The 11802-nt window shown below is 41.1% G+C and overlaps 1 long non-coding RNA gene across 1 annotated transcript in view; it reads left to right on the forward strand.

Annotated features, from left to right (window-relative positions):
* The first annotated feature begins 406 nt into the window (after positions 1–406).
* The window catches only part of LOC138864526 (uncharacterized), a 16418-nt gene continuing 5022 nt past the window's right edge, over positions 407–11802 (forward strand). The window contains exons 1-2 of the long non-coding RNA XR_011399182.1: positions 407–478; positions 9186–9516. This is a non-coding gene — a long non-coding RNA (uncharacterized lncRNA). The remainder of the gene's footprint in view (positions 479–9185; positions 9517–11802) is intronic.

Here is an 11802-nt window from a genome sequence, read left to right on the forward strand (position 1 = left end):
TCCCCTCACTGTGTCAATTCCTTTCCCGTCCCGTCACGTCCCCTCTTTCTCTCCCCTCCGTCCCTCCTCCCCCCCTCCCGGCCCTCCCCCCTCCCACTCCCCCGCGCCTCCCCTCGCCGCCCCTGAGCGAGCCCATACCTCTTAATGTGAAGTTCCCGGCGGCGCGCGCTGGGAACTTCTATCTCAACTCGCTTTTAAAAACCTCTCGTTGACCTTTTCTCCTAACCGGAAGTGGCAACCAATTCCCGATAGCGTGGAGGACCGATCGCACGCTCATTGCCCGATTAAGCGGTATTAAACGAGTGAGATAACAGGCCGTGATCGCCGAGGGTGGAGGAGCGTGTTCATTATGCAATTATCCGGACTGTCGATGCTACAGAGGGTCGGCTGGGTGTTGGAGGTCGTTCTTGTTGTTCGCTTCTTCAGTGCTGTCTTGACCGTGGTAGGGGTGGTGTCGCCGCGCTCTGCTCCCGCTCTGGTGAGGGGGACGGTTACGCTGTGTGTGTGTGTGCAGTGCGAAGGGATTTTGTGAAACTCTTCGGTTTAAACGCGTAACATTTTTTACGTTGTGAAGGTTGTTTCGTAACGGCGGTTTCGTTTCGGCGCTTACGTGATGGGGACGGAAAGCGAAGGCGAGTGAGAAAATGGAGAACTTGACTGTGTTTTGTACTTAGCGAAAGAGAGAGAGAGAGAGAGCGCGATGGATCGGTTTGCAAAGATGTAAACAAACATGGAACAAAACAAAAAATGTGATTCGAACTCATTTCATACTTTTGAAATTACGCTTTTAATTCTCCCGTCATTTGCTAATAAATCATTTCTTGATATTTTTAGTGCTTTTCTCTCGTCGCGGTGGAACTTGTGTTCTGAACCGAAAAGAAAATAATATTCTCAGAAACTGTGCTTATAACGAACGGATTTTTTATTTATTTATTTCTTGGTAAGTATCGATAAATATATATGTGTATTTTCACGGAACGTTTATTTTTCCGTAAGTGAAGCTTGTGAGTGATATGTCAGATGTAAAGACATAGAATATATGTTATTTGCTTTTTTTGATGTGTTCATAGATTATCATATATATGTTTTTTGTTTTTTGTTTTTGTTTTTGTTTTGTTTTTTGGAGTAAGCGAAAGAGGGATATGGAATAGAGAGAGAGGTAAAGGAGGGGAGATAAGAGAAATAGAACGATATAAATTGAGTACCCATGTGTAAAAAATAGTGAGAGAGAGAGAGAGAGACGTGGAGAGAGGGAGAGATAGAGACGTAGAGAGAGAGAGAGAGAGAGAGAGAGAGAGAGAGAGAGAGAGAGAGAGAGAGAGAGAGAGAGAGAGAGGAGGGAGGGAGGGAGAGATAGAGACGTAGAGAGAGAGAGAGAGATAGAGACGAGAGAGAGAGAGAGAGAGAGAGAGAGAGAGAGAGAGAGAGAGAGAGAGAGAGAGACGTGGAGAGAGGGAGAGAGAGAGACGTGGAGAGAGGGAGAGATAGAGACGTAGAGAGAGAGAGAGAGAGAGAGAGACAGAGAGAGAGAGAGAGAGAGAGAGAGAGAGAGAGAGAGAGAGAGAGAGAGAGAGAGAGAGACGTGGAGAGAGGGAGAGATAGAGACGTAGAGAGAGAGAGAGACGTGGAGAGAGGGAGAGAGATAGAGACGTAGAAAGAGAAAGAGATAGACGTAGAGCGAGAAAGAGAGAGAGAGACGTGGAGAGAGGGAGAGATAGAGACGTAGAGAGAGAGAGAGAGAGAGAGAGATATAGAGACGTGGAGAGAGGGAGAGAGATAGAGACGTAGAGAGAGAGAGAGAGAGAGATAGAGACGTGGAGAGAGGGAGAGATAGAGACGTAGAGAGAGAGAGAGAGATAGAGACGTGGAGAGAGGGAGAGATAGAGACGTAGAGAGAGAGAGAGAGAGAGATAGAGACGTGGAGAGAGGGAGAGAGATAGAGACGTAGAAAGAGAAAGAGATGGACGTAGAGTGAGAAAGAGAGAGAGAGAGACGTAGGGAGAGAAAGAGAGAGAGAGAGACGTAGAGAGAGGAAGGGAGAGGGAGAGAGAGAGAGAGAGAAAGGGGCGTAGAGAGTGAGAGGAAGAAAATCAACTGTTACCGAGAGCTAGAAAAAAAGTACGAAAAAAAAATCGTGAAAAAAAATGTAAAGAAAAAACTGAGAATGGATAAGAGGCGGAAAGTGCGAAACCAGAGACTCAAAAACAAGACAACAAAAAAAAAACGAAAAAAGAAAGAAAGAAAGAAAAAATGAAAGGAGATTGGGCACGAGGGGTAAAAAAAATGTTAAAACACACCCACACGATAGAGAACGAGTAGGGGGGGGAGGAGGGAGGAGGGAGAGAAGGAAGAGGGTACAAGAACAGCAGGAGGGAGAGGGAGAGAGGGAGAGAGGAGAGAGGGGAAGAGGAGAAGAGAGGGAGGTAAGGATACAGGGCGATAACTCTTGAAAGAAGCAGTTGTTTTGGGTTTCAATGAAAGGGAGATGAAAGAAGGGAGTCGAACCTCGCGCCGGTTCGACCACAGGACCACAGGGAGAGGCGCACAGGGGGGGTGGGGTGGGGGGGAGGGGGGAATCATTCTCAAGGGTAGGATACGAAAATGTTCTGTTTTTTTTTCTTCAAGTCTTTTTCGTTCTCTTTGGTTTCATTCTGGTGTGATTTTTCTATTGTTTTTTTCTTTTCTTCTTATTAAGCCTCATCTTCTTATTTTTCTTCTTATGTCGTTGGTTTCTCTCTTGTTCTTTTCTTTTGTTTTTTCTGTCTCTTTCTTTCATTTTCTTTAATAGCTCTCTGTCTCTCCTTTTCTCTTCTTTTTTTCCCTGTCGTCACGTCGGACTTTGGTGTCCTTGGAAATAGGAGAAGGAGGGGAAGAAGTGAAGAAGGAAAAGGTGAAGAAGGAGGAGGAGGAGGAGGAGGAGGAGCAGGATGAGGTGGTGGTGGTGGAAGATGAGGGGCAGGGGTGGGGGAGGAGGAAGAGGAGGGAAAGGAGGGAATAAGGAAAGAGAGAAGAAGGAAGAGGAGGTGATGGTGGTGGAGGAAGAGGAGGAGGAAGAGGTTGTGGTGGTGGTGTTGATAGACGAAAGGGAAGGGGAGAAAAGAGAAGAAGTGGTTGAGGGAGGGGGAGAAGAAAGAGAAGGAGAGGGAGACAAAGACAAAGAAGGAGGAGATGAAGGAAAAGAGAATAGACGATTAAACAAAGAAGAAGAGGAAGGAGAAGAAGAAGTGGTTGAGGGGAGGGGGGGAGAAGAAAGAGAAGGAGAGGGAGACAAAGACAAAGAAGGAGGAGAAGAAGGAAAAGAGAATAGACGATTAAACAAAGAAGAGGAGGAGGAAGAGACAGAGAAGAAAGGGAAAAGGAGAAGGGGAAAGTCAGGACGAATGAACACTCCATCAGAGCCGTTGTGTCACCCCCCCCCCCAAAAAAAAAAAAAAAAAAAAAACATCATGATCAATTATGACGTAAGACCAAGATCTCTTAAGGTGAAAATAGAAATTAAAAGCTCAAGGACCTGTCTGTCGACCTCTCTCACGGAAGAATGCTTCTGTGACTTCTTTTTCTTTTTTTTTTTCTTTTTTTCTTTTTTTTCTGTTTTGGAAGGAGGGGGGGGAGGGGGAGGGGGTAGAAGGTTGACTTTGATTTTTTTTTTTCTCTCTGTGTTGTTGGTTTTTGCGGTTTCTTGTATTTGATATTTAGGATGTCTTTGTGGATTTTTTTTTCCCTTTTTCTCTCGTGTTGTTGTTGTTGGTATAATTATTGTTATTGTTATTTTACTTTTGTTTTTTTTCTTCTTATTTTGCTGGCTTTTGCGGTATATTCCATTTCGTATTAGCGACGTCTCTTGTGATTATTACGTTTTTCATTATTTTTATCTCTGTTTATTTATTTAATTATTTTTATTTTATCATTATTACTATCATCATTATTGTTATTATTTTACTTTTTAAACTTTTTCTTTTTCTTTTTCGGCTTCTGCTATTTTAAATTAACGATGTCTTTAATGATGATTGCATATTTATTCCTTAAGTTTGTCCACCGCGCAAGGTCAGTCGATTAACTTCCAGGAAGTTTAAAAGAATAATTTCTTCCTCTCCTCTTCTGAAGAGAGGGAGGGAGAGGGAGAGAGAGGGAGGAGGGGGGAGGGGAGGGGTAAGGGGAGGGGGAGAGGGAGGGAGGGAGGGAGGGAGAGGGAGAGGGAGGGAGAAGGAGAGGGGGAGGGAAGAAGAGAGAAAGAGAGAGAGAGAGTGAGAGAGAGAGAGAGAGAGAGAGAGGGAGAGAGAGAGAGAAAGAGAGAGAGAGAGAGTGAGAAAGAGAGAAAGAAAGAAGGAAAGAAGTGGGGTAGCGAGAGCGATGTGAGGGAGGAGAGAGGGAGAGAGAAAGAGAAATATAGAGAGTGAGAGAAAGAAATAGAGAGAGAGAGAGAGAGATAGAGAGAGAGAGAGAGAGAGAGAGAGAGAGAGAGAGAGAGAGAGAGAGAGAGAGAGAGAGAGAAACAGAGAAACAGAGAGAGAGAGAGAAAAACAGACAGAGAGAGAGAGAGAGAAACAGAGAGAGAGACAGAGAATGCAACAAGAATAGAGAGAGAGGGGAAAATAAGGAGAAAGAAAGAGGAGAGAGAGAGTAAAGAAAAAAGGACTTGTTGACGCGGTTTTTATAATTAGTTAGAGAGCGATTATTCTGGGTTACGACGATAATGAGGATGGTAATTATGATTGAAATGGTAATAGTGATATTGGTAGATTATAATGAGGCTAAAGATAATTAGTCTAATAATGACGTTCATGCAGATAATTACGATCATAGAGGCAATAATGTTAATGTTTCTGAACATGATTATGGGGTGCACTTATGGTTTTCATAATGATCAGGCTAATGAAGATGAGACTATTAGAAGAACAGAATAATTATTAGCAGTGAAATAGATTACAGAAAAAGATATTTCAACTGCATTCGCGCGTTATCATTATCGTTTATAGATAGCGATAGTAATAGTTTTTGTTGAAATGATAATGATGAGGTTGGTGGTAATGATCATGATAATGATTAAGGCTATGATGATGACGATAATGATAACAATAATTATTATGATAATGATGATTATGATAATGATAATATTTTTTTTTTAATAATTGTGATGATGATAGTGGTGATAACAATGATGGTCGTAATAATAATGATTAGTCTAATATTAATCGTAATAATGATAATGATAATAATGATAGCAGTAATATAGATGATAATGATTATTGTTATTATTGGGATTATTATTATTGTTATTATCATTATTGTTGTTGTCGTTATTATTATTATTATTATTATTATTATTATTATTATTATTATTATTATTATTATTATTATTGTTATTATTATTATTATCAGCATTATGATATTATTAATATTACCATTATTGTTATTGTTATTATTAATATTTATTATTATTATTATTGTTATTATCATATTATTATTATTGGTGTTATTATTATTTTTATTGTTATTATTATTATTATTATTATTATTATTATTATTATTATTATTATTATTATTATTATTATTATTATTATTATTATTATTATTGTTATTATTATTATTATTATTATTATTTTCATTATTAATATCATTATCATTATTATAATAATTATTATTATTATTGTTTTTATTAATATTAATGTTTGTTATTATTATTATTGTTATTATCATATTATTATCATATTATTATTATTATTATTATTGTTATTATTATTATTTTTTTTTATTATTACTATTGTTATTAATATTATTATTATTATCATCATAACCATAATTATGATTGTACTTATGATGATAATATTAATGATAATTAATATTAATTTATCTTTTGTTATTATTTTTTTTTGTTATTATTATTATCATTATCATTATTATTATTGTTATCATTATCATTATTATTATTGTTATTATTATTATTATTATTATTATTATTATTATTATTATTGTTGTTGTTGTTTTTGTTGTTTCTTATTATTATCTTTATTATTTTTTATTGTTATTATTATCATTATTATAATTTTTATTATTTTTTATTGTTATCATTATCATTATAATAATAATAATAATAATAATAATAATAATAATTATTATTATTATTATTATTATTATTATTAATGTTATTATTATTAATTATAAGTGATCATTATTCTTATTGGTAGTATTATTATTATTGTTAATATCATCATTATCATTATTGTTATTATTATTATTATTATTATTATTATTACTATTATTATTATTATTATCATTATTATTATTATTATATTAGTAACATATTGATAGCGATAACGAGGATAATGATAAGAGTAGTGATAGTAATGATAATGATTATGATAATGATAACAACAGCAGTAATAATGATAATGTTAATGATATTAATAAAGACAGTGATGACAGTGATAGTAATAATAATGGTAATAATAATAATAACGATGATAGTAATAATAATAATGATGATATTGGCAATAATGAAAGTAACGATAATGATTATTTTACTGATAATGATCATTGTAAAAAAAATAATGATAGTGATAGTGATGGTAATGATAGTAATAGTAATGATAGTAATAATAGTAATCGTAATTGTAATGAAATCATAGTAGCGATAATAATGATTACATTATCAACGATAACAATAATTATGAGGATGAAAGTAATGATAATAATAAAGAGAACAATGATAGTAAAAATGTGATAACACAAAAAAGAATTATCATAATGGTGATTAGAATGATAATGATTATGATGATAATGACAACAACAAAAATAATGATAAATGAATAGGATAACAATGATGATAATAACAATGATGATATAGTAAAAATAATAATGATAACGATGACGATAGTGATAATATTGATGATACTAGCAATAGTAATGATAGGTATGATAACAAAGAAAACAATAATAGAAAAAGGGAAAAGAAAAAGGAGAAACAAGAGTGATGATAAAATGATGATAAAATAATAATAGTAATGAAGATGATGAGAATGACAATAATTATTAAGAGAATAATAAGAAGAAAAGACTAATGATAATAAGGATAATAATATTAACAATGGTGCATCAACATTGTTGTTAATTATCATGATTATGATTATAATGATATTAATGCTATCAATAATCCCACGGAGACGCCTCGTAGTCTTTGCCAGAGGGACAATAGGCACGTAATGAAGCGATGGCTGGCTGCGAGAAGCTTCTTGTTAGGCCTTCGTGCAGTTCGGGTAAATTTCCCGTGTTTGTTTATATTCTCGGGGAGAGGTGCTCACGCGCGTACGCACACGCACGTACGTATACACAAGGTCTGTGTACTTGTATAGACCTTGCGCATACACACCCGTACGTATAGGCATGTACATATAAATGCGCACACGTATGTACGTACATATACAGACACATACAAACACATATACGTGCGCGGGTTCGCGAACACACACACACACACACACACACACACACACACACACACACACACACACGTACACACGTACACACGCACACACACGCGAATACAGTTGAAAAGCCTTCTGCTGAAACTCGGGTCCTTTGGAAAGTATATTTAAAATCGTCTCACTTTTCTTTTATTGTGGAAGTGTTTTTTCGTGTGTTTGTTTTGGGGGGAAATTTATTTAAAATCAGGTCTTTTGTTGTTGTTTGGGGGGGGGGGGGGGGCGGGGGGGGGGGGGGGAGGGGGGTTAGAGAAGTGGTTTTGCGGTCAAAGGTCAGGAAAGAAGGTTTTTTTGTGTGTGTTTTTGTTTGTTTTTTGTTTTGTTTTGTTTTTGTTTTATGTATGTTTGTGTTTCTGCGAATGATGGTGTGTATCCGTATGTTTTATGATGTGTATGGAAGTGCGTGCGTGTGTGCGCGTGTGTGTGTGTGTGTGTGTGTGTGTGTGTGTGTGTGTGTGTGTGTGTGTGTGTGTGTGTGCGTATGTGTGCATCCGCGTGCGAATTTCGTGTTCTTCGACCCGTGTGTGCGTTTAAATGCGCATTCATGTGAAACTTTAATCTGCGCACATCCTTATGCGCGTGTGTATACATGTGCACCCGCGTGTGTCTTTATGTCCGTATCCCCCGCATCCCTCCTGAATGCGTGTGCACCCGTGTATGCGTGCGCGCGCGTGTGTAGAGAAGGGGCGACGCTTATTTAGAGTAGCGAGCAAGGGATCACGGGCCTTCGCGGATCCCGAGTCGTGTGTGTTTGTTCAGCCGGGGGAAGAAGGTGCTAAGTTGGCGGCTGTGTGTTGGAATACAGTGTCTTGGGCGGTGATTGATTCGCTGGGATGGGGGGTGGGGGTGGGGGACGGGGGGTGGGGTGGGGGTAGGGGGGTGAGGGGAGGGAGGTTAGGAGTGGGGAAGGAAAAGGAGGAAGGAAGGAGGGAGGAGAGAGAGGGGGAAGAGGGAGAGGGGAAATTAAGAGTAAGAATAAGGGTAAGAGTAGACTTGAAAGTGAAAGTGAAAAAGAGAGAGAGAGAAAGAGAGAAAGAGAGAAAGAGAGAGAGAGAGAGACAGCGAGAGAGAGAGAGAGAGAGAGAGAGAGAGAGAGAGAGAGAGATAAAGAGAAAAAAGAAATAAAGAGAAAAAAGAAATAAAGAGAAAAAAGAAATAAAGAGAAAGAGAGAGAAAGGGGAAACTATCCAACGAAATCAAAGCACACACAAAAAGAAAAAAAGGAGAGAGATAACACAGCGCAACACCGCCGTATATCCACATCAAAAACTCCTTTGAAGCCAATAGCTCACTCGTCTATTTGCTCGCCTGCCGCGTAAAATACACCTTAGCGCGGAAATCACAGCTTAAGTTTCCCGCCCGAACAAGCTCGCCCGTCCCAAGTACAAGCAAATGGCGTGAGCAGACACCGTAGCGCCGCCGTCGGTCATGTCGGCAAACAGAGGCTCCGGGGGCCATATATTTCGTCCGGCGGCGCCATTTTTCTACCTCTAAATTGCACCTTTTCGCGGCAGAAGTTCCCTCTCTCGCCTGCCGCCAGTCCGGGAAAGCGTGGCATGCAGCGTCGCAATCTTATTTATGCGACGTTGATAAAGGCGCGGATGGGTCTGTTTCGCGCGCTTTTTTGTCGTGCTCAGCGGCGGCGCGGGAAACAAAACCTGCGTTATGTCACTTATACTCTTGTTAATAGGTTTATATCCTCCACAGAAATAGTAATATAGAAAAACATATAGCACAAAAGGAGACCAAAGATAGATAAGATACGATAGCATGACTAAAGGAAAAAGAAACGAGTGATAAAACAAAGGGAGTGAGATCTAATGATGATATATAAAGGATCATAGACGACAGAAAAACAACAAAAACAAAACAAAAGAGGATCAGAACACGACTTGACTCCTCGAAACCTTTGTAGTGGCTGTGATTTATAAGAGGAAGAAAACAAGAGGAATTTATTGCCAATGACCTCCAGCTTGCAAGTGCTCGCCAGGTTGAGCTACCTTAGTGATGGTAGCAAATGAAGATGCATATATGACAGGTAAGCCTTGGGTGATGAAGGATTGCTTTTGTCTTCTTTTTGTCGTCTTCTTCTTCTTCTTCTTCTTCTTCTTCTTCTTCTTCTTCTTCTTCTTCTTCTTCTTTGCTTATTCTAAGGCTCTTATGTTTATTTCTTTGATGTATTTTGTTTTTTAATTTATGAGTTTTTTTAGAGTATTTATTTTTGCATTAGTAAAGATATATATATATATATATATATATATATATATATTATATATATATATATATATATATATATATGTTATATATGTATGCATATATGCACACAAATATATATATATATATTTACATATATATGTTTATATACATACACATGTGTATGCACACACACACACACACACACACACACACACACACACACACACACACACACACACACACACACACACACACACACACACACACACACACGCATATATATATATATATATATATATATATATATATATATATATATATATATATATATATTTATATCCATACATCAATCAGGGCCTCATTACCGGCTCTGCCCGCGAGTTGCCACGTGTCGCTTGACCAGTCAATTCGCCACGAGCGCGACGTCGGAGCGACACCAAGCAAGGAGATGATCCGTCAGTTGTCGCCTCCGCAAACATGTCCATCAATTTCTCATTACCACTTGGAGAGGACCCTTTATTGGGGTGATGAAGTGTGAGGACGGAGCGACGGGCAGGACGCGCGCTGTGAGGGTGGTGATGAGGGTGACGAGGGAGACATTGTGTCCGCCTCAACCCCCTTCCCCCCTTTCCCCCCCCCCCCCCCCCGTGTCCCCGCCCCGCCCACACCCTCGATGGTTGTGGACACACTCTTACACGGGCAGGGAGGCACACGCATACACACACGCACGCGCGCACGCACGCACTAGTCGCCTCTCTGCTCTACATCCCCGTCTTTGTTGGGGAGTGATCTGCAGATTCCTTGCAAGCACAGACGCGGAAGTGGGGATGCACAAACACTGAACACATAGCAGAGATAATAAAAACGCAACGGGAGAGAGAAAGAGGGAGGGAGGGAGGGAGGGGGGAGGGGGGAAAGGAGGAGGAGGGAGAGGGAAGGGAGGGGGGGGGAGGGAGGGAGGGAGGGAAGTATGGAAGGAAGGAAGGAGGAGGGAGGGAGGAGGGAGAGGGAGGGAGGGGAGAGAGAGAGAGAGAGAGAGAGAGAGAGAGAGAGAGAGAGGGAAAGGGAGAGGGAGAGGGAAAGGGAGGGAGAGAGAGAGAGAGATAACGCGCGCGCGCACATACACACACACAACCCAACCCCACTGAACCATAACAAACAGCTGGACAATAGTGGGTGTGGCGAATCTGTAGTGGGTGGGACGGGGAGAGGGGAGGGAAAGGGGAGGAGAGGGATAGAGGGGGAGGGAGTGGGGGCCAGGAGGAGAGAGGGGAGGGGGCAGGAGGGGAGAGGGGGAGGGGAGGGAGAAGGAACGGGGGTGGGTAGGGTGGGAGGGGGGAGAAGAGGGTCAGCAGTGGAGATGAGCGGGGGAGGCGAGGAGGAGAGAGGGGTGGCAGGAGGCAGGAAGGAGGTGGGGGGGAAAAGAGAGAAGGTAGTTATATGGCGGTGCTCGTGGACATGATGAGTGGTCCAGGCTCCTTACATGGGGAGTATGGCTCTGGGCAGGGGGGTGGGGGAGGGAGGGAGGGGAGGGGTTGGTGAGCAGCCACCTGAGTCCATGTAAGGGGAGATCTTGACCCTTGGGGTTAACGAGGGAAAGGGAGAGAGTAGAGAGGGTGGGAGGGTAGAGAGAGAGGAAGGAGGGGTAGGGTAGGGGCTCAGGAAGGAAAGGAAGGGGAAGGAGAGGAGAGGGAAGGCAGAAGGCGTAGAGGAGATGGAGGAGGAGAGAGGGTAAGTAAGGAATAGGGAGAGGGAGGGAAGGATATAGATGGCGAAGACGTAGGGAGAGAGGGAGGGGGGAGAGGGTAAGAGATAGGCGAGAGAGAGGGGAAGTAGGGAAGGATGGTTTAGGAGGAGGGAGGGGAGAGGAAGAAGGGAGGAAGGGGATACCAGAAGGAACGGAGGGAGGGAGAAGGGAAGGCGAGAGGAACGGAGAGAGGGAGAAGGGGGATACCATAAGAAGGGAGGGAGGGAGAAGGGGGATACCAAGGGGTTTTCAATGAGAGAAGAGGGAGGGAGGGAGAAGGGAATATCAGAAGAAGGGAGGGAGGGAGAAGGGAATACCAGAAGAAGGGAGGAGGGAGGGAGAAGGGGAGGGCGAGAGGATGGGAGGGAGGGAGAAAAGGGG

This window comes from Penaeus vannamei, chromosome 17 (assembly GCF_042767895.1).
Source record: "Penaeus vannamei isolate JL-2024 chromosome 17, ASM4276789v1, whole genome shotgun sequence".
NCBI lineage: Eukaryota > Metazoa > Arthropoda > Malacostraca > Decapoda > Penaeidae > Penaeus > Penaeus vannamei.